This window comes from Entelurus aequoreus, linkage group LG02, assembly GCF_033978785.1.
Source record: "Entelurus aequoreus isolate RoL-2023_Sb linkage group LG02, RoL_Eaeq_v1.1, whole genome shotgun sequence".
NCBI lineage: Eukaryota > Metazoa > Chordata > Actinopteri > Syngnathiformes > Syngnathidae > Entelurus > Entelurus aequoreus.
In genome coordinates this window covers 66,557,690-66,582,258 of record NC_084732.1, presented here as the reverse complement: position 1 = coordinate 66,582,258, position 24,569 = coordinate 66,557,690, and the positions used below count along the sequence as shown (strand labels likewise).

At 35.2% G+C, this 24,569-nt stretch overlaps 1 long non-coding RNA gene across 1 annotated transcript; it reads left to right on the top strand.

Moving 5' to 3' along the window:
* The first annotated feature begins 7,818 nt into the window (after positions 1 to 7,818).
* LOC133664268 (uncharacterized) lies at positions 7,819 to 22,935 on the top strand. Its single transcript, XR_009828564.1, has 3 exons — positions 7,819 to 7,926; positions 12,337 to 12,645; positions 22,765 to 22,935. It is a non-coding gene; the product is annotated as an uncharacterized LOC133664268 (long non-coding RNA).
* The last annotated feature ends 1,634 nt before the right edge of the window (positions 22,936 to 24,569 follow it).

Sequence of the window (24,569 nt, the reverse complement as noted above, 5' to 3'; positions counted from 1 at the left end):
TGTGCAGCTCTTTGAGACACTTGTGATTAAGGGCTATATGAATAAACTTTGATTGATTGATTGATTGACTGTGCGGACAGTGGTAAGTCAATCATCGGTAAATGAAAATGAACTCAATAACTGCCGTCATTGCTTCATGGGTCTCTGTTTGTTTTCTTTGGCTGCGGCTTGCATACTGGATACAAAAGGTCTTGTAAGGTTTTAAAGCTTGAAAAGAGCTGCCTCCAGATGGCAAATGAAACGGTTCTGGGAGCCCAAACTTTGCCATTCTTTGGTGACTGTGGGCGTGTAGTCCTTAACTGTGACACCATGTCATGTTAATGAGGAAGCCTAGCTTGATTCATGCACGACTCCCTCAGCCGTCTCCACTTCAAAACGCATGAGATAACTTCGCTTACGTTAGCAGGTCTGGTGACACACCTCATGTGACCTACGGTGGCCTTGGGTGGACTAACAAGACAATTCTCACAATAGACACAACTTGTATTCTCTGACATTCCCACAGTAAATGAATTGGAGTTCCTTCAGCTGTCCGACACTTTATATATAACTTGCTATCCACTGGACCCATTTTAAACAATTGAGAGGGTGTAAAACACAATCTATTCAAGATGTTTAATTGACTCAGCTTATTTTTAATACATTTAAAGGATGCAAATATTATTCTATGATGTGTCTTTTTTTAAAAGACAAAGGAAATGCAGATTTAAATACTGCACAATACAAAGTTGTTTATGGGTGTGTTTACTATCTGTACCTTATAGTGTTGTCCCGATACCAATAAAGGGGACCACAAAAAAATTGCATTATTGGCTTTATTTTAACAAACAATCTTACGGTACATTAAACATATGTTTCTTATTGCAAGTTTGTCCTTAAATAAAATAGTGAACATACAAGACAACGTACACTACCGTTCAAAAGTTTGGGGTCACATTGAAATGTCCTTATTTTTGAAGGAAAAGCACTGTACTTTTCAATGAAGATAACTTTAAACTAGTCTTAACTTTAAAGAAATACACTCTATACATTGCTAATGTGGTAAATGACTATTCTAGCTGCAAATGTCTGGTTTTTGGTGCAATATCTACATAGGTGTATAGAGGCCCATTTCCAGCAACTATCACTCTAGTGTTCTAATGGTACAATGTGTTTGCTCATTGGCTCAGAAGGCTAATTGATGATTAGAAAACCCTTGTGCAATCATGTTCACACATCGGAAAACAGTTTAGCTCGTTACAGAAGCTACAAAACTGACCTTCCTTTGAGCAGATTGAGTTTCTGGAGCATCACATTTGTGGGGTCAATTAAACACTCAAAATGGCCAGAAAAAGAGAACTTTCATCTGAAACTTGACAGTCTATTCTTGTTCTTAGAAATGAAGGCTATTCCACAAAATTGTTTGGGTGACCCCAAACTTTTGAACGGTAGTGTATCTTTTATTAGTAAGTAAGCAAACAAAGACTCCTAATTTAGCTGCTGACGTATGCAGTAACATATTGTGTCATTTTGCATTCTATTATTTTGTCAAAATTATTCAGGACAAGTGGTAGAAAATGAATGATTACTCTACTTGTTCATTTACTGTTAATATCCGCTTACTTTCTTTTTTAACATGTTCTATCTACACTTCTGTTAAAATGTAATAATCATTTATTCTTCTGTTGTTTTTTTACATTAGTTTTGGATGATACCACAAATTTGGGTATCAATCCGATACCAAGTCGTAACAGGATCATACATTGGTCATACTGCACAATGTCTGCTCTCACTGGGATGTCGACTGATGGGATGTTGTATCTTTTAGCACGAGGCTGGAGTTCTCTGTTTGTGTGATGAACTCAACATAACCCCCACTCCTCAGGTAAAAAATGCTGGGATGAAACAAACATCTTGTCACGTCTTACTAGCGATGTCTTCGGGTTTAAGTTGAATTTCAAAGTTTACCAAGTTCTCACCTTCTACTATGCAGGGGAGAGGCATTATTTATAATCTAGCACAAACTTATATTCATCAGCAGCTCAATAGCTCAGTAGCTAGCTTACTTATAATCTTCTTATAATAACTGTGTCGTCGTATCTTGGTTAATATCAAAGGTGGGTAGAGTAGCCAGAAATTGTACTCAAGTAAGGGTACTGTTACTTTAGAGATTTATTACTCAAGTAAAAGTAAGGAGTAGTCACCCAAATATTTACTTGAGTAAAAGTAAAAAGTACGTTGTGAAAAAACTACTCAAGTACTGAGTAACTGATGAGTAACCTGTTCGTTTAATGATGACGGCAACAAATAATGCACAAAAACATAAAAATAGCACTGAGCAAATTCATAGCCAGGAATATCTCTTAAGCAACCAAAACAATAATATATATTAAATAATAATACATTAAAATAAATTTTTTTTAAGGCAAATTGAGCCACAATAACTTAACAGCACCATAGGCCCAATAGGCATTCATTGATTGATTGATTGAAACTTGTAGTAGTAGATTGCACAGTACAGTACATATTCCGTACAATTGACCACTAAATGGTAACACCCCAATAAGTTTTTCAACATTAATCAATTACTTAATAAATGACCAAGTCGAGGTGATCTACCTCATATATACATAGACATACACACACATATCATATATATATATATATATATATATATATATATATATATATATATATATATATATATATATATATATATATATATATATATATATATATATATATACTTACATTTACATATACAGTATATAATTTATATTTATTTATTTTGCCGTTTTTGTTTACATGTTAAAGGTGTTTTAATGAATATACATGCATGTTTAACATATAGATTCCTTTCTTTCATGAAGACAAGAATATAAGTTGGTGTATTACCTGATTCTGATGACTTGCATTGATTGGAATCAGACAGTAGTGCTGATAACGTCCACGTTTTCAAATGGAGGAGAAAAAAAGTTCCTCCTTTCTGTCTAATACCACATGAAAGTGGTTGGTTTTTGGCATCTTATTTGTCCAGCTTCCATATTCGTTTTTTTATACACTTTACAAGAAATACATTGGCGGCAAACTCCGTAGCTTGCTAGCTTGTTTGCGCTGGCTTTTGCAGACTCTTATTTTGTTAGCGCAGGCGCGATGGAGCGGCACTTTTATTGTGAAGACAGGAACTGTGCGGTCAGTCTTTAGGCTTTTGAGAGAGGTACGGTTAAAATAAAAAAGTGTCTTTTTTCTTTCACACTTTTGATTGATTGATTGAAACTTTTATTAGTAGATTGTACAGTACAGTACATATTCCATACAATTGACCACTAAATGGTAACACCCGAATACGTTTTTCAATTTGTTTAAGTCGGGGTCCACGTGTGACGGTCATGTGACCGCCTGGCTCTGTTTGATTGGTCCAACATCACCAGTGACTGCATCTGATTGGTGAAACGGAGTCAAACGTCACCAGTGACTGCATCTGATTGGTGAAACGCAGGCATGCATAGATCCTACTTTGAAGGTCTGTCTGATAACCAAAACAAACAAAACGTACATTAACAGTTCGATAAAAATCAGTATCGAGTAGCGAGCTGAATGAGTAAAAGTAGCGTTTCTTCTTTATAAATATACTCAAGTAAAAGTATGTGGCATTAAAACTACTCTTACAAAACAAAAAACTCTACAATTTATCCCAAAAGTTACTCAAGTAGATGTAACGGAGTAAATGTAGCGCGTTACTACCCACCTCTGGTTAAAATGCAGGTCACGGTATTTAAATGAAGTACTTTTGTCCTTTTTTGAATGTTTTTAGAGGGCTTTATAGGCAGAATGGATGAATCCCATTGCTATCAGTGGTGGGCCGTCAACCAGAAATCATGATCATAATTAAAGATAAAAGTATTTTTTACTTTACTTTCCCTAACTATCTAAAAGTATTCCTATTCTCTTCATGCATATTATGCATATAGTTTAGAGTTTGTATCCAATCAGAATTCAGCTAGCTTATGTTGCCATGCTGTACTAAATCTGCCCGGGGCCTTCAGAATCACAATGCAGGTGTCTATACACTTTTAGTGAACGGGCACATACAGGTGATAGATAGTTGCAATAGCCAATCAGATCACGAGTTGTTGTCAGTAAGGCCTTCTAGAAGGCCTTACTGACATAAGGCCTTACGTTGAACGTGACATTTACGCGTCCTGTGATTGGATACTCACCGGGACCGTTAGAGGATGCATTTGAGGACACATAGAGTTGATAGACAGTTGCGATAGCCAATCAGATTACAAGTTGTTGACAGTAGCCTATCTAGGTAGCCTGATGTTAACGAGACTGTAATTGGATACTCACTTAGCAGGAAGCAGGAAGTGTTGACCCACAAAGAAGGAGAACAAAACGTTGATTAGGTTATATATTTGCAAGGCCATTTTCAAAAAGGATATTTAAAGAGAAACTACATCTTGTGATACGATGTCGGCGATGAAATGGGGAAATGCCTGCCATTTCCACTCGAATCGACGAGTGGTACCGCTGGCTTATACGGTGTCCAATGGGTGCTACAAATTGTGAGTTCAAATATTTTATTTCTTTATTTTTTCAAGTTTAATATGTTTTTTGCAATTTTAATTTTTACAGTACCACATAAGATATGTTTTAATTGCTAATGCGGGTTTATTGATTTTTAAATGCGGCAGAAAATAACCCATTTTCTCTACAATGCCCAGTAGTGCATAAATGTGTTTCTGTATAGTATTTCTCCAGCATAAATGATGGTATTTTGAGAGGTAATCATTTAAGTCGTACATCACTGAAGGCCTAGGTGGGAAACTCATGGCCCGCCACTGATTGTGAGCCACCTCATACTAGCAGGTTTGTTTTTACAATCTATACTGCACAGAAAAGAGAAACACATTTATTGCAATTGTTCTTGTCTCACATAGGGATTTCCAATTTTATACAAAATTCCAAAAGAAGTGCAGTTCCTGTTTTAGTTATCAGGGAGTGAGTTAAAATCACACAGCCAAGATAGCTCACATTTGTTGCATACGCACGTATTTCGGCTCCTCCTCAGTTCATACCATACATTAAATATATAAATTGCTAATATGTTCAAAAAAGAACATAAACAACATGGTTCTTACCAATCCACATAGTTTTCTTAGTCAAACGGAATTTTTTTATATATCTAGCTTACCTATCTAACTTCTCTTATTTTAAAAATAGATAACTGTGCCTGTGGCAAACTCGGTCTAGTGCGATATCAAGATAACAACAGTGAAAAAAACAAAACATGATTAATATCTGCACTGAGTCATCTTTGTCTGGCTTAAGCAATGCAAAAAAAAAAAAGAGGAACTTGGTTTGGAAGAATAGGCCCTGAAAAATCCTTATATGGATATTAAATTCTCACTGTGCATTTGTTTAGTTGTTGCACATGAAACATCCAGTATGAGTTTAAAAAAAATCATATTTGTGCTGTACATTACTTTAGGCTTTAAGTGTCCATTTTTGGAGCATCTCTTTTTGTGTGCAAGTTACTGATCACGCTTGTCCATGCGCTTAGTGATTCAGCCTCGTCTAATAATACTTACAGCCTCGGCTGAGGGGGTTGGTGTCATGGAGTCAGAAGAAAATGAGGAATCAGGAATAAGAAGTGAGAGAACTGGATGTCCCCTGCACGCATGCAGGCAACTGTTGGATGTCATTGTGAAACACATGATGGCCACTGAAACCTCTGCCGACTGTCAGTCAGGAAACAATGTCCTTCTTTGTGCATTGTGCACTGTCCACCCACACAAATTAAATACAGTACGGTGTCGATATTAGTTAGAAAAATCTGTTCCAAAAACTCAGATGACAATGAAAGAATTAATGTGAATCCAATAAACCCTTTCCAGACACCCAAAATATATATATTTTAAATTTTTTTTATAATGAATAGTTACTGTATACTTTTACAGTCGTCCTTCTCCACATTAATCTTATAACATTGCAACTTGAGGATTTTCTATATTCTACATTTGTGTCCTAAATTAAGCGTTTTTAGGCATACAAAAGCCTATATTAACTAAAAATATCAATAATATATTAGTATTGGCTACTAGAGGAGACCAAACCAATCAGATTGTGTTGTTCAGTATCGTGGCCACTGATTGGCTCAGCCTCAGGCAGCATTACCATATTTGACTAAAAGAGTGTAAAGGGTGACTAAATTATATTATTTCATGTCTACAGAGCGCTCTCATAAGGTTGACAATTTTATGTAGAAAGTAGTACACAGTTTTTTTTATAAATTCTCCAGCTACAAAATGTATAATTAATTATTTATACTTCAGGGATATAAACCAGGTATTACTGTACATCAGTCCTTCTCATATAGTGGGGCGCCCCCCCCCCTGGATAACCTTATGCCCTTTGTGACACTTGTGATTTAGGGCTATATAAATAAACATTGATTGATTGATTGATATTTTGGATGAGCTACAAGTTTTAGAAGCTGAGTGATAAGCAGATCCAGCAAGTAGCATTATTGCTAATGGTTAAACAAGAAATACAAACTGGGAACTTGATAAAACAATCACTTACTGCACAATGTCTGCTCTCACTGGGATGTCGACTAATGGGATGTTGTATCTTTCAGCACGAGGCTTGAGTTCTCCGTTTATATGATGAATTCAACAAAACACAGTTTTTTATAAATTCTCCAGCTATAAAATGTATAATTAATGATTCATACTTCAGGGATATAAACCAGGTATTACTGTACATCAGTCCTTCTCATATAGTAAAGCGCGCCCCCCTGGAGGAGCGCGTGTGACCTCAGAGAACATGCTTTTTTTTTGCCATACCAGAATATGACGAAGCGTATGTAGCACTTGGCTTTACCGTAACTACAGTAGGAGAAAAGGAAATACCAGTGTGTTGTTTCCTTTCGTGTTAATACATTTACAATGTTATGCAGAGGCATAGTCATAACAATTTTATTAAAAAAATTGTACTATTTATATTCACGGTGGAGAGAGGGGGTGGCGCAAAATATTTTCATTTTCCTAGGGGAGGTGCAACAGGGAATATTTGAGAAGCACTGCTGTACATGCAGTAAACAATGTGAAATACATATAAACACATATGAATGATATTAATAATTTAAGACTCTTTCTTGAATTCAATTGTGTTTCTTACCTTCTTTTTTGAAGTGTACCTCACAACTTTATTTGTCCCCAAAATGCATTTTGCCGCCCTATGCTATAAAAAAATAAAGCCCAGAGACTGAGTCACCAACGTGGGAAATTCTTTGTTTGGGTAATTGATTCTACGGACTGATAAGCGGGCAAACGGGCATGTTTTGCCTGTATGATAACCAAGACTGTTACGAAAAACATTTGGGTGATATTTTTGCTGAAAATCAAATCATACAAAAAGTGGGGCTTTCAAAACCCGGGGAACACCTATATTTATCCTAATGTGAGGGCAATGATTTTTTTGGTTCAGAATATCCTGCTTTAAAAAAAAAAAAAAAAATATATATATATATATATATATATATATATATATATATATATATATATATATATATATATATATATATATATATATATATATATATATTATAAATGTGGTATTACATATTGCAGTTGCTCTACAAAAATCTATCCATAATGCACATCTATCTGTCTATCTAGGTTGCGTTGAAAAACACATTCTGTAGGAAGTTTGTCACCTTCTTGTTTTTAATAAGGAAGAAGAAAATAGGAGAAGAAGAAGCTTTATGGTACCCAACCTAAATTGGCAGAATTAAGGAAGCTTTTAGTTCCCCTGCTAATTCACAGATATATAGAAAGCTGCATTTATCAACCATCTTTGACAATTTGCTTCCAGCAGTTAACGGATGGACTTTTGTGGGAACATACGTGCGTGTCCGTGGAGGATTTAAACAACATGATGGTAAGACCAAAGAGCTTTTGCTTCTCGGGTGACTGTGGGCGTTACCTGAGCGGGACACACTAGTGTTAGTTTTAGTGTTACTTTGTCTATGTTCAGTTGTCGACTGTCAAATGTGTTAGTGACTTTACACACTAAATTGGTGAAATGACAATTATTTGCAAAGTACACAAATTGTTGACAGTTGACCACTTCTTGCTTTTACTACTTTAGTTGTGTTGAGCAGTAATTTTCTTAATTGCAAGCGACTTTAATTAAATTTCTATATTTTTCAAACAGTCAGTTTTCAAACAGTACATCACTATTAATTAATTTTCAACTTATTGCAATAAACCATTTGCACCTGATTTCAAGTATTTTGTATGCATTTTGATTTTAATGGACTTAAAATCTTGATGATTTGATTTTTGATTGTTTTCATGTTTTTATTTCACTGCTTGTTTCTGTAAAACAGTTTAAAATGCTTTGCGGACAAATTGTACTCTAAAATAAGCTTGCCTTGTTTTATTTCCAATTGTTTTTTAATCATTATTTATTCATTTATTAGTAACAGTGTATATATTTTCTTTAATCAATTTAATTTACCTCATAATTTCTGTTATTTTTATCTATTAAATTTACTTATATTGATTTTCTTAGAATTCAATCAATTACTTGAAATCATGCTTTAAAATTGATGACCCAAAAAAATGGATAATAGAGCCAAATGACTGTATTACTCAAAAGACACATCACAGTGTTGGATAGGATTAGTCTAGTTTTACATATTCAAATTGGAACAGGAAATTCACAAAGTGTGTATTAAAAAGAATAAGACAAAGTTGTCTTAAAGTCGCAAATTTAAGAAGGAACTGCATGGGGTTCAGTTTAATTATTGTTTATTTGTGGTGTATAAACAAGTTTAAGCATGCTTATTCGTAGCAAGTTCATTTGTAAATCACAATTCACACACAAGGCAATTTAGAGATTTTTACATATTTGTAAATTTGCAAGACAGCGAATAAAATCATCAATAAAAATCAAATCAAGATAAAAATAATAATTAATGAATTCAATTAAAAACCAAAGAGTGTAGATACAATACTTTGTTGTCATATCCATAGTTAAATATGTTTCGTAGTGTAATTAATCCCTACTGAAATGTCAATGCAATAACATTTTTCAAAGCATGTTTAAAAAGTGAATGATGGACACTGTTACACAGGAGTTAAATATGTGTGTGTGTATATATATATATATATATATATATATATATATATATATATATATATATATATATATATATATATATATATATATATATATATATATATATATATATATATATATATACAGACCCCCCCGCGACCCCGAAGGGAATAAGCGGTAGAAAATGGATGGATGGATATATATATATATATATATATATATATATATATATATATATATATATATATATATATATATATATATATATATATATATATATATATATATATATATATATATATATATATATATATATATATATATATATATATATATTTATTTTCAATTTTTATTTGTTTCAATAAATACATGTCTATGTTAACTGTTAATAAGGGGGTATTTTACCAAAGATTTAACAAACTTTTTTTTGCAACTTTATTTCTCAACTATCTCAGAAGAAATGTTGAGCGAAGGTGATTGCGAAATATGCACGCTACCACAGGAGTTACAGCTATGTGGACATAGCCCGGCACTCAGTCTGGCCAAACTGATGTTCTGCAGAGGAGGAGCGCAACACTTCCTGTTGCGACGTAGCCTGTATCCTGTTTTCCACAGTCAGTGGTCATGCGTGTCATTCCCCTCTGCAGGCCTGCGTGGGCACAATCTTGTGACCCTGTGTGCTGTGAGTGTGAAACGCCGACACGAGAGACTCTAAATGTCAGCAAAAAGGTGTTTTGCAACACAACAAATTGTCAGTTGACAATTAGAACGTGTCAGTTGTGTCAGGCAGCAGTTTTATCTTTCGGGGCCGACATGGAACCAAATAGGTGAAAATTGATGTATATTCAAATCGAACTTTGACATGCTTTACCCTTTTTGTTGTCCAACTTGCCTCAGCCACTTTCCTCTTACTTTCAGTTGTTAATTGAAACAGACACAGCTTAGATCAACACAAAGGTTACAGGTACCAAAATATGCTCAACACTAAGGCAAAAACACAAATTGTGTGTATGACTTCATGTGTTGCGAGATCATCTCAGTGTGTGCAAGGTTCGCAGAAGCTCTGATATGACTGCTAATATTAATATTACAACTAGGGCTGTCAATCATCAAGTTTTATGTCAGATTGATCACAACATTGACGTGGATTAATTTAAGATAAATCACGGTTTATACCAATCCATTTTAAGAAGCTTCCAAGCACAAGCCTGGGCTTTTGTAAGGTTGTTTCCCCGGTAATTTTAATATATACATGATAAAAATAATGATGATGATATCATCATTATTGATAATGATATCATAAATGTTAATATCAAATAAATATAGTATAAAAATAACTTATAGAAAATACAAAATGGTTCGTTCTACCTAGCGAAAACCCAGCATGTAACACTTCACTCACCACAGACATCATAAAGTCATCAAAGCTCACTTATATAAGCGTTCGGCACAAAGCACCGACATTTTGGAACAAGGATGGGGTGATAGAAAAAAGGTACAATTGTAATAAATCTATCTGTGGCAACATAGGATAAAGTTATGTTTAGGTTTCACTTTTGCATCTCGTTGCACATAACTGTGGTGCGTTCATAGACCCTTGAATAAAGCTAAAAACTGAGGTGTCACTAGGTTTAAAAGACAGTGGTAGACTTAACCCCGAGGAGATGCACTACTAATAATATAATTATAATAATAACGATGTACTATTATGATTCATATTATCCAACGTGAATGGATATTAGTTAAAATAACTGTGTAAAAAAGGGAGGAATCAAAAAGCTTATACTTCTTCCCATTACCTTTTTGAGATATGTTTAATTTAATTTAATTGTATTTTCTTAATTACATTTTCTTTCCTGTTTTGTGAAATAATAATATTGCCATTGAGCACATAACTGTTCAATGGAGATATGTATGTATATTATGTACTACATGTATGATGTGGAGCTGACTATGACATACTCAATAAACAAAACAAAAACAAAAAAACAACAATCAGCTAATCTCTACTCTATGCACTGAAGTAAAGGGAATTTGACATATTTATTATCATATTTAAGTACATAACGACACATTATATGAATATTTAAAATCATTCTGGCCACTTTATATTAAATTTGTTGGCACTTGTTTGTTAAAAAAACATGTGTTGTTTTTTTCAACAAAGTCAAAGTATTTAGGGTGGCTTATCTAGGTATGTTAATCCCATCTTTAAAAAAGTAAAATGTCTCATCAAAGTTTTTGTATGTCTTTTAAAAAGATGGTTTCAACCAAGTCAATGCAATAATTACAGTAGTTTTTTTTTTGTGCGTGTAAACCTACCAAGAGTGTTGTAACATTAGGTTTAGTGTGGGATGGCGGGCCCTTCAGGAGTCTTCTTTATCGGGTGCTACAGCTCTGTTTATTACTAATGTTCTGTTTCAATGGTTATCGTTATTGGGCTTCTTGATGCCGCCTTGTGCAAACGCCTTAAGATGCAACTTGTAAACCCTTTAAAAAGTCTGTGTCCTAACATTTAATTAATCAGGCTGCAGTTTTTTGCAATCTATTTGTCCGTTGACAGCGGCATAGTGATTAAGGGCCCGGGGCTTTCGTGAGGGTGTTTGGAATCAATCAAATGATGTATTTTGTTCTTGGTGGCACATAAAGGGTACATTCACATTAGTGTTCACATTATTAAATAACTAAAAAAAAGACGATCGAGGTGATTGGGCCTACCGATGTAACATGATACTCAAAACTTTGTTAAAAAAGTATGACCCCTGTTTTTTGACGGAAAATGGCAGACGGAAAACAAGAGGGCTGACTTCCTGTTTGTTTTCAGTTATGGATTCTTCAGAGTTTTATGTACGTCCCCATGATGGACGTCTCTGCCGATTTTTGTGTCGATTCGTGAAACTGGTATGTAGACTATATATATTTTACCAATTTTATAGGTGGCACTGGAGAGTCAATTTAAAAAATTTCATTTTTGGGAACCCCAAAATATAAAATTTTAGTGACTTTTAGTGTACGTTAAGTGTCTCAAAAAAGTGTAAAAACCATAAAAATACCACTGCTACTAATAATAAAAACCACAGCAATTTCAATAGGGCCTTGCACTGCACCTTGCATTGCACCTGTGGTGCTTGCTCCGCTGCTCGGGCCCTAATAACACATGACATGACACAAAACGAGGGATCATCTAAAACTACACTCTCATTTACAAGTATTCCTATTTTGCAGGGTGAGGAGCTCAGTGATCCGGGAGGAGCTCAGAGTAGAGCTGCTGCTCCTTCACATCGAAAAGAGCCAGTTGAGGTGGATCGGGCATCTAGTTCGGATGCCTCCTGGACGTCTCCCTAGTCAGATGCTCCAGGCATGCCCAGCCAGAAGGAGGGATTATGTCTCGCCTGGGAACGCCTCGGCCCAATCCCGGAACTGGAAGAGATGTCAGGGCTTCCCTACTGGGACTGCTATCCGGATCCGGAAATGCTGAAGAACATGGATGGATGTATGGATTCCCATTTTGGGCTGGTGGATTGTCACGAGATTGTAAGTAGGGCATCAAATGCAAAAAAAGAAAAGAAAAAAACAGGGAACGAAACAAAAGCAAGAGACCAAAGAAACCTAGCCAAAAGAGCTTTCTGTCTTTGAAGGCGGTAGGATTATTTAACTGCACCACCAAGGCCTTTTGCAATTGCTGATTTTACACATTTCTTAAAATGTAAAATGTTTGTCCAATTTTTTGTCCACTTGGACAAAAATACCATGTGGTATTTTACATAACTCAGGCCCCAAAACCGCCCAATAACCACCAGATGGCATCTGCCAAGGAAGGACTTTGTGCAGTGTCAGCAGTTGGTGGCATATTCTATTTAATTATCATATCCCATACATTTTATACTCCAGGAAGTGTAATATACTTAATGTAGTTGGCTTTGGAGTACTTCAGTAGGATTTTGAGTCACAGTGTTCAAAGGTTGGCGGTATGTGCATAAGTGTATATATATATATATATATATATATATATATATATATATATATATGTATATATATATATATATATATATATATATATATATATATATATATATATATATATATATATATATATATATATTAGTAAATGCATGGTATTTTACATGCTTAACAATGCATGTGATCAAGTACTATGATTTTGACAGAGACTCTAGAGTCCTTTCTTGTGTTTCTTTATCTCAAGATTTTTTAAACTTTTTTTTTCTCTCTATTTGACGTGTACAAAGTGAATGTGGAAACTGTAGGCATAATAAGCTTTTAGCTTCAGGCTATACCTTGTTGGTCAGGATATGTAAACCAATACTTTTATTTATTTATCTGCTATGCACTTGAGGTTGTACTGTTTATATCAGGAGTCCCCAAACTACAGCCCGCGGGCCGTATCCGGCCCCCCAGCATCCAAAATCCGGCCCACAGGAAGTCCCAAGTTAAAAAAAAAAAAAAAAAAAAAAAGAATTTTATTTCAGTTTTATTTATTTATTTTTTAAATCTTTCCTTTCTTATCCATTTTCTACCGCTTGTTACTCTTGGTGTCTCCTAGTTGCTCAGGCAAATAATATTGTCTAAAAATGAATTTTCCCATCGATAACGTGACAATGTTAAATGTTGATGAAGATCAATGTTAATTGATGTTAAATGACAAAACGGATAATAAAGACAATGTATATAAGTATATATATATATATATATATATATATATATATATATATATATATATATATATATATATATATATATATATATATATATATATATATATATATATATATATATATATATATATATATATATACACAGCCTGGCCCCCGGCCAAATTTTTTTAACCCAGTGCGGCCCCCGAGTCAAAAAGGTTGGGGACACCTGGTTTATATGAACCGATGACCAAATAAAAAACATTTAATTGAAATTTAATTTAATTGACGGTTCAATCAAATTAATCACGCAAACGAACTACTCGGGATTAATGCATTCATTTTGACACCTGAAATTACTGCATAATAGGGATGGGCAGAATGGCCTAAAATCTATATCGAGATATATATTGCAGCCCCCTGCGTGGAAAATAATCAGAAACGATTATTATTGGATACTTTTTGATTGATATTATTACTTGTGAATGGAAGTCAACTTTTAATATGATGTGATTACTTGCATTTGCACCTTAGATATATATTATTTGATAATGGAAGCATTTATTAAAACAGATTACAAAGGCTCCTAATTTAGCTGCTGACCTATGCAGTAAAATATTGTGTTATTTTCAGTTGTTTTATTTTGTAAAAAATATTACTAATTTATTTGCTATTTTACTGTTAATAATTGGTTACTTTCTCTTGTAACATGGTTCTATCTACATTTTTGTTAAAATGTAATAAACACTTATTCTAATGTAGAATACTTTAGTTTTGGATAATACTACAAATGTGGGTATGGATCAAATACCAAGTAGTTACAGGGGAAGTATCGACCATACCAATGCTAATACGTTAACTTTTTAAGATACATTAATGTTAACATTTTATATCACAATTATAATTACACAAAAACAAAGGATGGCAATGTAACAATATCAATTAAATATTAAAATTACTTCTAACTATTGGCTTTGATTTAAATCCTTTGGTTTTTGCCCTTAAAGTCCTCCTTTTGTAAACAATAACAAAAACGACGAATGATTTTGTCGTAGCAAAAAAAAATAATCTAACCACTATTGTATCAAGTCTAAAGAATGTGTCATCAACATGCATTATCACGATATAACGGTAGTATTAAAAGCTCCATCATCGGTCAAATGTATATAATTTATATATATCACACAACCCAACTGTATTACCCCAAGACAAGGTGGCGCGAGGAAACAAATACATGTATATATTTTTTTATTACATTAACACCTCTATATGCTGCAAAAAAACATTATAAATGTTTGCATGACATAACTATCGAAGATGATAATCTTTTGACTGTAATTGGACAGAAAACTGAGAAGTGGAAAATGACACCCTGATGTGAGAGCACACAAGAATAATGCTTTGTCACAGCTCACAATTTTGTGCAGGAGTGTAGTACTTATACCAAAATACACATTTTATGTCAATACAGTTTCTATAGCTACGGGCTAGAATAATTGAATAATGTAGGGTCATTTTTTTAATTTAATTGTTCATAACATTTTGTTCAATATCAAAACTGAGCATTATTAACTTAGTAACGACATACTTTTTGATACATGCACTGCATTGACTGAATGATTGAAATGTACAATTTAAAGAAGAGAGACGTTGGCTGCTTTTAAAATGTCTTCCCCCCTTCTTGCTTTCACCAACATATAGCCTCTGTCCTCCTCAGATGGAGGAAGGGTGTGGGGTGCGGGTTCTCTTTTGATGTACCCATTTGTCCTGGGTTGCCATGACAACGCTTCCTATACTGGTTGTAAGCCACTGGATCTTGTGCTTTCCCCCCCCCGGCTCATAAACATCCTTGTGTTATGGTTGACTGTAATGCGTGCAACGCTTGGCTTGACTATTAAAAACATTAAATAATAACAATAATGTATGAGTATGCTCGCAAATGTGTGCAGTTAGCATGGAAACGAAAAACAAATACAGTAGCGTGTACCTCAACTTACGAGTTTGGAACTAAGAAAAAACATGTATCTCAATGTTTTTTCTCAATCAAATATATATAAATAAAAATATCTCAATCAAAACAACACCATTTTAAACATGTAATCTGCCTTTTAAAAAGAAAAATCTACTTTAAAATAAGAAATATTGCATGACAAAAGAAAATGTACTGCAAACAGCTACTGTAGTATTCTCAAGTAATGTAATAATGTACAATTACCTCTTAGGGCAGCCGCGGACCGCGACAATTTACTCCTTCTCCATATTTTCATGGATAAATGTCTGCCGTTTGAATACTATTTAATCGTTCTTGGCTGGCACAAATCCGAGATACTGTTTCAGTAGGGTGTCAAGTCTGCCGACACACTTGAACGGCTTCACACTGCCATTACAGTTGTTGGCCACTAGGTTGGTTATGTTTTTATCCCTCCATCCATCCATCCATTTTCTACCACTTGTCCCTTTTGCTGGAGCCTATCTCAGCTGCATTCGGGCGGTAGGCGGGGTACACCCTGGACAAGTCGCCACGTCATCGCAGGGCCAACACAGATAGACAAACAACATTCACACTCACATTCACACACTACGGCCAATTTAGTGTTGCCAATCAACCTATCCCAAGGTGCATGTTTTTGGAGGTGGGAGGAAGCCGGAGTACCCGGAGGGAACCCACTCAGTCATGGGGAGAACATGCAAACTACAACAGAAAGATCCCGAGCCCAGGATCGAACCCAGGACCTTCGTATTGTGAGGCACACGCACTAATAACCCCTGTTCCACCGTGCCGTTTTTAATTATTTCCTAATTTAAATTAATATTATCCACTTCTTCTTGTCAGCACTGTCCTCCACACTCACTTTTTTCTTTCCCAAGGTTGGAAAACAAAGTTATGTCAATCTCGAGCTATAAACTGATGCTGGCTAGTAAGACCAACATTTCAATCAATCAATCAATCAATGTTTATTTATATAGCCCTAAATCACAAGTGTCTCAAAGGGCTGCACAAGCCACAACGACACCCTCGATTCGGAGCCCACATAAGGGCAAGGAAAAACTCACAACCCAGTGGGACGTCGATGTGAATGACTATGAGAAACCTTGGAGAGGACCGCAGATGTGGGTGCCTAGAGGGCGCCAGCTTTCCAACATGTTTTAAGTATTGTGTCCCACCCTCTTCCACACCTAATGACGTAACTACACCTGTGCGTAACACGCGCTTACAATTAGAGGTGGGGGAAATATTCGATTTTAGATGCATCGCAATTTGGACAATTATAAAATCGATTAGTAAACGTCAATAATCAATTTATTTATTGTAAATAAAGTATTGCAGACAATTTTTTAAGATTTGTCTGACTGCAGCCAAGAGATCTGACCAGCTCCTGTGTTTTAGGGCACTTATGTTCCAGTTTTGCACACATTTCCATACATTTTATAATTTAATAATTTTTAAACGTTGCAAGTGATAAACGCGTATTTAGTGATACGAAAAATACATGTAAAACTGCATCGGTATACATGAATTAAAGATGCATCAATAATCGACTTTCAATCGCCTCGTGTATCTCCTGAATCGTAATCTTAATCGCATCGGGAGGTCGCCAAAGATTCCGACCTCTACTCACCATTGGTTTTGAGTGTAGTCAGCTAATGATAGCGATTTGGCTAACTAACATGAACTATTTTCGAATGTTCGTGCATTCTATCTTAACAACAACATGAGCTGCTTCTCTTGGAATGCTTTTGTGTATGTGCACGCGATCCGAGCTCAAGCAATTTTTGTTTAATATATTTCGTAATTGTGAAAAATATGAATGCTTAAAAAAAAAAGAACAGACACACCTTCACATTTCAATGCATTTTCTTTATTTTTATGACTATTTACTTTGTAGATTGTCACTGAAGGCATCAAAACTATGACACCTGTGAAGTGAAAACCATTTCAGGTGACTACCTCTCGAAGCTCATCGAGAGAATGCCAAGAGTGTGCAAAGCAGTAATCAGAGCAAAGGGTGCCTATTTTGAAGAAACTAGAATATAAAACATGTTTTCAGTTATTTCACCTTTTTTTTGTTAAGTACATAACTCCACATGTGTTCATTCATAGTTTTGATGCCTTCAGTGACAATCTACAATGTAAATAGTCATGGAAATAAAGAAACCGCAATGAATGAGAAGGTGTGTCCACACTTTTGGCCTGTACTGCATATAATTGTACTGTGAGTAAGTTGCAAAAATCCGCTTTGAGGTTTATTCCGAAGTGTAATTTTTCAACTCAATTGTTATCATTTAGATGAGTTCCATTTCAAGTGTTCTTTTTCTTCTCGTAATTAATAAAGTCATGTAAATGGTGGTACATTTAAAAATTGTTGAACTATTGCTGCATGTTAATGTATCTGCAACACCGTCATTGAATTGTTGACATGACTAAAGGACAGTAAGATCAGTTCTTGGTGTTATTTTCAGTTTTTCTTTGTTCAGTCTTCTCAGTAAGTGTGATTGCATAACTTAAAAAGAAACATTTTGATTTATAATATTACTCGTGAATTGAAATTATCTTTTGATATGATGTAGTTACTGGTATTTTGCAACAGTAGAAATACCCTAAACAATAGTTATTACAATTGGGATCATCCCATGAATGCTACATGTATATATGTCCATTTTAAGACATTCATAGAACTGAATCCGGAAGACAAGTTTCCACTTCCTCTTTTGACATTTGTGCTTGTAATACTGTAGTTTGTATGCTGCACTTTTCTTTTTTTTTTTTACGCCACCGAGATGCATAAAATTGCAATAGAAACAATTTATTTAAGACACAGTTATCAATAAAAATGTACTGTGTTGCATCACATGCAATTATTGATCATTTATGTGTCTTAGTATATGGAAACATATATGTATTATATTTAGTACCGTATATTTCAATAATTGTACTTTCCAGTCCTCTTTTTTTATAAAAAATATTTTTAATTGAACACATCTGTAAGAATATGTGTGTATTTAGAGTACTTTTCAATTATAGTAATAAAATACAATACAATAATAATATACAATGATGTGTGTTTGTTTTTTGTTATGTATATATATATATATATATATATATATATATATATATATATATATATATATATATATATATATATATATATATATATATATATATATATATATATATATATATATATATATATATATATATATATATATATATATATATATATAATTGTGTAGTGCATTAGAGTATCTGCATTTCTTTTTTTAAATTATATTTTATTCAAAGCGGACATACAGTTGCACTCAAAATTATTCAAATGGGTAAACTGCATAAATCGACATAAACAAATAGCTCAACACATCTAATATTACAAAACGGTCTCTTTTTTTTGTTTACCATTAATGAAAGTTTGTACAATTTGAAAATACGTGTAATATACAATAAGGGGTTGAGTGATTTTGAGTGACTCATATTTGTCAACACCGAACAAATAGAAATCTTCCATGACAGAGCCTGATGCTTCATAGAACTTGTCATGTGACAACTCATGCAGTCAAATGATCTCATTCGATGTGTGCTTATCTGGTTAGATTTGTTCAAGTCTACTATCATTTCATTGATTTTTAGAACGTTTGATCTATCATCAGTTCTTATTGTAAGAATGACTTATCAATTGCCAGTTGTGAGAAAACAACCTAAAAAAATGACCATTCTTAACATGTCATTGTTGGTGTTAATACTTGTCCTCGCATCACACAAATAGAAACGACAAGAAATAAGGAGCAAAAAAAAAAAATCATACTTTAATTAATTTAAAAAAATATATATATAATTGTGCAATATTTATTTTCGCACAATACTTACATTTATTGGGATGTACTTGTATAATTAGACTTTATGCTAATTTGCATTGTCGACTATATACTGTATAGTATGTATATGTATATATTTTGACCTACATTAAATTGGTCTCAAAATGTATCAAATTAGCCCCTTACATCATTTCATTTTTCTTTATGCGCCATATCTTTGGACAACCCTCATCTATCCAAACAGAAAATGTGTATCTTTAAAACTGGGTTTTCAAAAATCTGTAGATTGGACCACTTTTGTCATCAATTCAAAAATTAAGCGTGCAGCTAAGTGTACTGTACAGTTGTCCCTCGCTACATCAAGCATTGCGGCTTGACAATTTTGCAGAGAAAAAAAATAAAATGATAAAAAAATTCAAGCATATTCTGCCTGTTAATCTTAATCACGAAAGACTCAAGTTGATCAACTTTTGGCAGAACAACATTGTGACAGACTTCATCGTCAACGCCTGCCTCATCAATAACACATATCCACATGGTGAGCATTTAATGCGAGTGAAGTCAAAATACAACAACTGGACGTAGCATCCCCCCTCCACATCCCACCTCCCCGGATTGTAAATAATCAAATGTATATACTTGTTCTTATGCTTTCTGAGCTAACTATGTTGTTGTACATATCCTACGAAGTCAGCTCTACACTGTTTCAATGTCCATTTCTCAGATGATGCAATTGTTGATGACTGAAGTGCTGATATCAACCAAACCTAACCCCCCCACCCCAACCCCCTCCACATACCACCCCCCGGATTGTAAATAATGTAAATAATTCAATGTATATACTCTGATGATTAACTTGTGTGATGACTGTATTATGCTGATAGTATATATTTGTACCATGAATTGATTAACGTGGACCCCGACTTAAACAAGTTGAACAACTTATTCGGGTGTTAACATTTAGTGGTCAATTGTACGGAATATGTACTGTACTGTGCAATCTGCTAATACAAGTTTCAATCAATCAATCAATCAATCGGACAATCGGTGCAACATTTCAGGTTAATTAACTATCAGGAGATCAACTCTCATCTTAAATCAAGATGCACTTCTTCTTTGACATCAGCTTTGGCACGAGCGATGTGGAATGACAACGCAGCACAATGCTAACAAGGCAGAATGCTAACAAGTAACATCACAGCTGCGACTGTTGACCAAGCTTTTTGCAGAACAATTTACTCCCGTCGTTTTTAACAATTGGAAGCCAAGTTCTAATTTAGAGGAATGACCCAAGATGTGACAAAGTATTTCCAGGTTGTGGCCGTGTTGTAGTGGCCGGGTGACAGCCATGGCAATAACGCTTACACTAACGATTTAACATCAGTTCTTATCGTAAGTATGACGTATCAACATACTTGCCAACGCTCCCGATTTTCCCGGGAGACTCCCGAATTTCAGTGCCCCTCCCGACAATCTCCGGGGCGAGCATTCTCCGGAATTTCTCCCGATTTCCACCAAGACAACAATATTGGGGGCGTGCCTTAAAGGCACTGCCTTTAGCGTCCTCTCTCACCTGAAAAGGAGACTATTATATATGTCTCCGTTATCCATAGGTTTATCTATAACCCATAAAGTAGGCAGGCACGGAGCTATTTCTCAGCGTGTGTTTATTCCAGCCGGCACGTTAATACACAACATCCGGATTCCCATCATGCATTGCTTCAAAACTACGGCAAGTAGTAATGTCCCAAAACATAACAGAGACGAAGCAGAAGAAAGAAGAAGGGACATGGCAACGACGAGTAAGAAGAAGTACGCTTGAAAGTTCCAAAATGATTGGAAAAAATAATTTCAGTTCATCCAGGACTGCTCGAAGGGGAAGGGGTATGCTGCCTGCACATTTTTTAGATCAGACTTTTATGTGTGTATATGTGTATATAAATGAACACTGCAATTCAAGTATTTATAAGGTCCTGAGTAGTCGTGAGATCAATCCCGGCCTCTGGATCTTTCTGTGTGGAGTTTGCATGTTCTCCCCGTGACTGCGTGGGTTCCCTCCGGGTACTCCGGCTCCCTCCCACCTCCAAAGACATGCACCTGGGGATAGGTTGATTGGCAACACTAAATTGGCCCTAGTGTGTGAATGTGAGTGTGAATGTTGTCTGTCTATCTGTGTTGGCCCTGCGATGAGGTGGCGACTTGTCCAGGGTGTACCCCACCTTCCGCCCGATTGTAGCTGACATAGGCTCCAGCGCCCCCCGCGACCCTGAAGGGAATAAGCGGTAGAAAATGGATGGATGGATATATATATATATGTATATATATATATATATATATATATATATATATATATATATATATATATATATATATATATATATATATATATATATATATATATATATATATATATATATATATATATATATATATGCTGTATATATATATATACATATATATATATATATATATATATATATATATATATATATATATATATATATATATATATATATATATATATATATATATATATATATATATATATATATATATATATATATATATATATATATAGCTAGAATTCACTGAAAGTCAAATATTTCTTTTAATTTATATACAGTATATATACAGTGGGGCAAAAAAGTATTTAGTCAGCCACCCACTGATTGTCAATGGGTGGCTGACTAAATACTTTTTTGCCCCACTGTATGTATATATATATATATATATATATATATATATATATATATATATATATATATATATATATATATATATATATATATTTATATATATAAGAAATACTTGAATTTCAGTGAATTCTAGCTATAAATATACTCCTCCCCCCTTAACCCCGACCCCGCCCACCTCAACACATCTCAGTCATCCAATCACAGGTCTCCTTATGCGCATCAATTATCTATATGTCAAATGCAACCATATTTTAATCTGAATAATTGCACTTTTAAATTTAGATTAATCATAATTAATCATGGGTTATTGCTCACTGTGGGGGGAGGGTTTGATCAGCGCGCTACAGGAGCAAAGGTCACCGCCTCTGTCAGTGGTGTTGAGGGCGGAGCACCATCGACTAGGGGCGGGGCATGTGCGGGACGGCGAGACACAGCTGGCAGGTGGTTAGATTTCGCAGGTGGTACGTGTTAATCTAATCAGCTGTTGTCTTTAACAGTGAGCGGCCAGCGGAGGAGAGAGGTGGGAGAAACTGGAGAGACAGACATCTGAAAATATTGTACTGAAAAGATTGTTCTTGGCATCGCATGTGTATTAAAACTCTGTTAAACGGCACGCCTGACTCCTGTGACGTGGTATCCGTGGAACGGGTAGGGAACAACCTCTACACTCACCTTGCAGGTTTAAATGAACTTAAGCCCAATATTTTGAGGCAAATACAATTTTATCGACATAATGTCCTACAGGAATTTTTAAACAAATGTTTTACTTGTATGTACTTCATTTACTTGTTCAAAACTTGCTGACAGTTTTATCGGCATGACATGACCACTGACCGTACGACAACACACCTTTGAGGTAACCATCAACAATTAAGACAAAAAAACCATCATGCCCGGTGGGGACAATACATTGCCTGATTAATTTGTGTTAATACATGAATAATGAGATCATTTCGTTTGTGGTTTCCAAAATCTGCAATTGCGTCATTCATCAAAAGTTTTGAGGAAGCGAGCATGTCATGTCTACAAAAGCAAAATGTTTATTTCAAAACCAAAAGACCTCCCAAGAAGTTAAGCAGGCCTTTTTGCCACAGAATCCCAGTCCACACTGTGCTTGACTATATGGGACAGATGGCATGCACACAGCTTGAATGGCATTGGGTTGGCAAGGATCTGGACACTATTGCTGTCAGCTGAAAACATTCCAGTTCCTTCATGATCTGTGCACTCATCTGACATTACCTTTAGGATGCTTTGGATTCATTGTTTCTTGCCAATGTCCAACAACGGCATTGAGTTGCAGTCCAATCACATACGTGGTTTTCATAACATATTGACAAGTTCTTAGCCCTCCCCTCTAATACGATTTAATTCTGTGTATAATGAAGTTGTTTCTTCAAACTTTGCATTTAAACGTGGCTTTTTTTACTGCAAGCAGTCCGAATATTTAAATATTACGCTGCAATGCAGTCTGCTGAAAATGATGGAAAGTGCCACTTTACATAGCAGCTGACTGTCATGATCCGTGGTCGGGATCATGTTTTCGTTATGTTCTGTTATTTTGACTCCATAGTTCCTGTTTTTTGTGCACTCTTGTTTGTTTTGGTTGCCATGGTTGCGTATTAATTTCACCTGCCTCTTGTGTTCGGGACGCTCACCTGGCTCTAATCAAGAGACATTATTTAAGCCTGCCTTTGTCAGTCAGTCGGCCTGGTGTCATTGTTTGTGTCATGCAATGCCATAGTTTATGCTAAGTGTTTACCTCATGCCTTGCCAAGTAAATGGTAAATGGTAAATGGGTTGTACTTGAATAGCGCTTTTCTACCTTTTTTAAGGAACTCAAAGCGCTTTGACACTATTTCCACATTCACCCATTCACACACACATTCACACACTGATGGCGGGAGCTGCCATGCAAGGCGCTAACCAGGATCCATCAGGAGTAAGGGTGAAGGGAAGTAAGTCGTGTTTGTTTCATGCCACAGTTGCGTGTTTGTTCCACGCCATAGTTTATGCTGTTTGTTTCATGCCACAGTTGCGTGTTTGTTCCACGCCATAGTTTATGCTGTTTGTTTCATGCCACAGTTTCGTGTTTGTTCCACGCCATAGTTTATGCTGTTTGTTTACCTCATGCCCTGCCAAGATTTCTTGAGAAGATAAATATATGTTCCTACCTACAAGTCCTGTCCGGAGTGATCCGTTTGCATCCCGGGGAAACAAACCTCGCAGCAAGCTGCGACCCCCCCCCCCTCCCGTCGTGACACTGACACAGTGGTCAAAGTTGGAATTGCCACAAAACGCA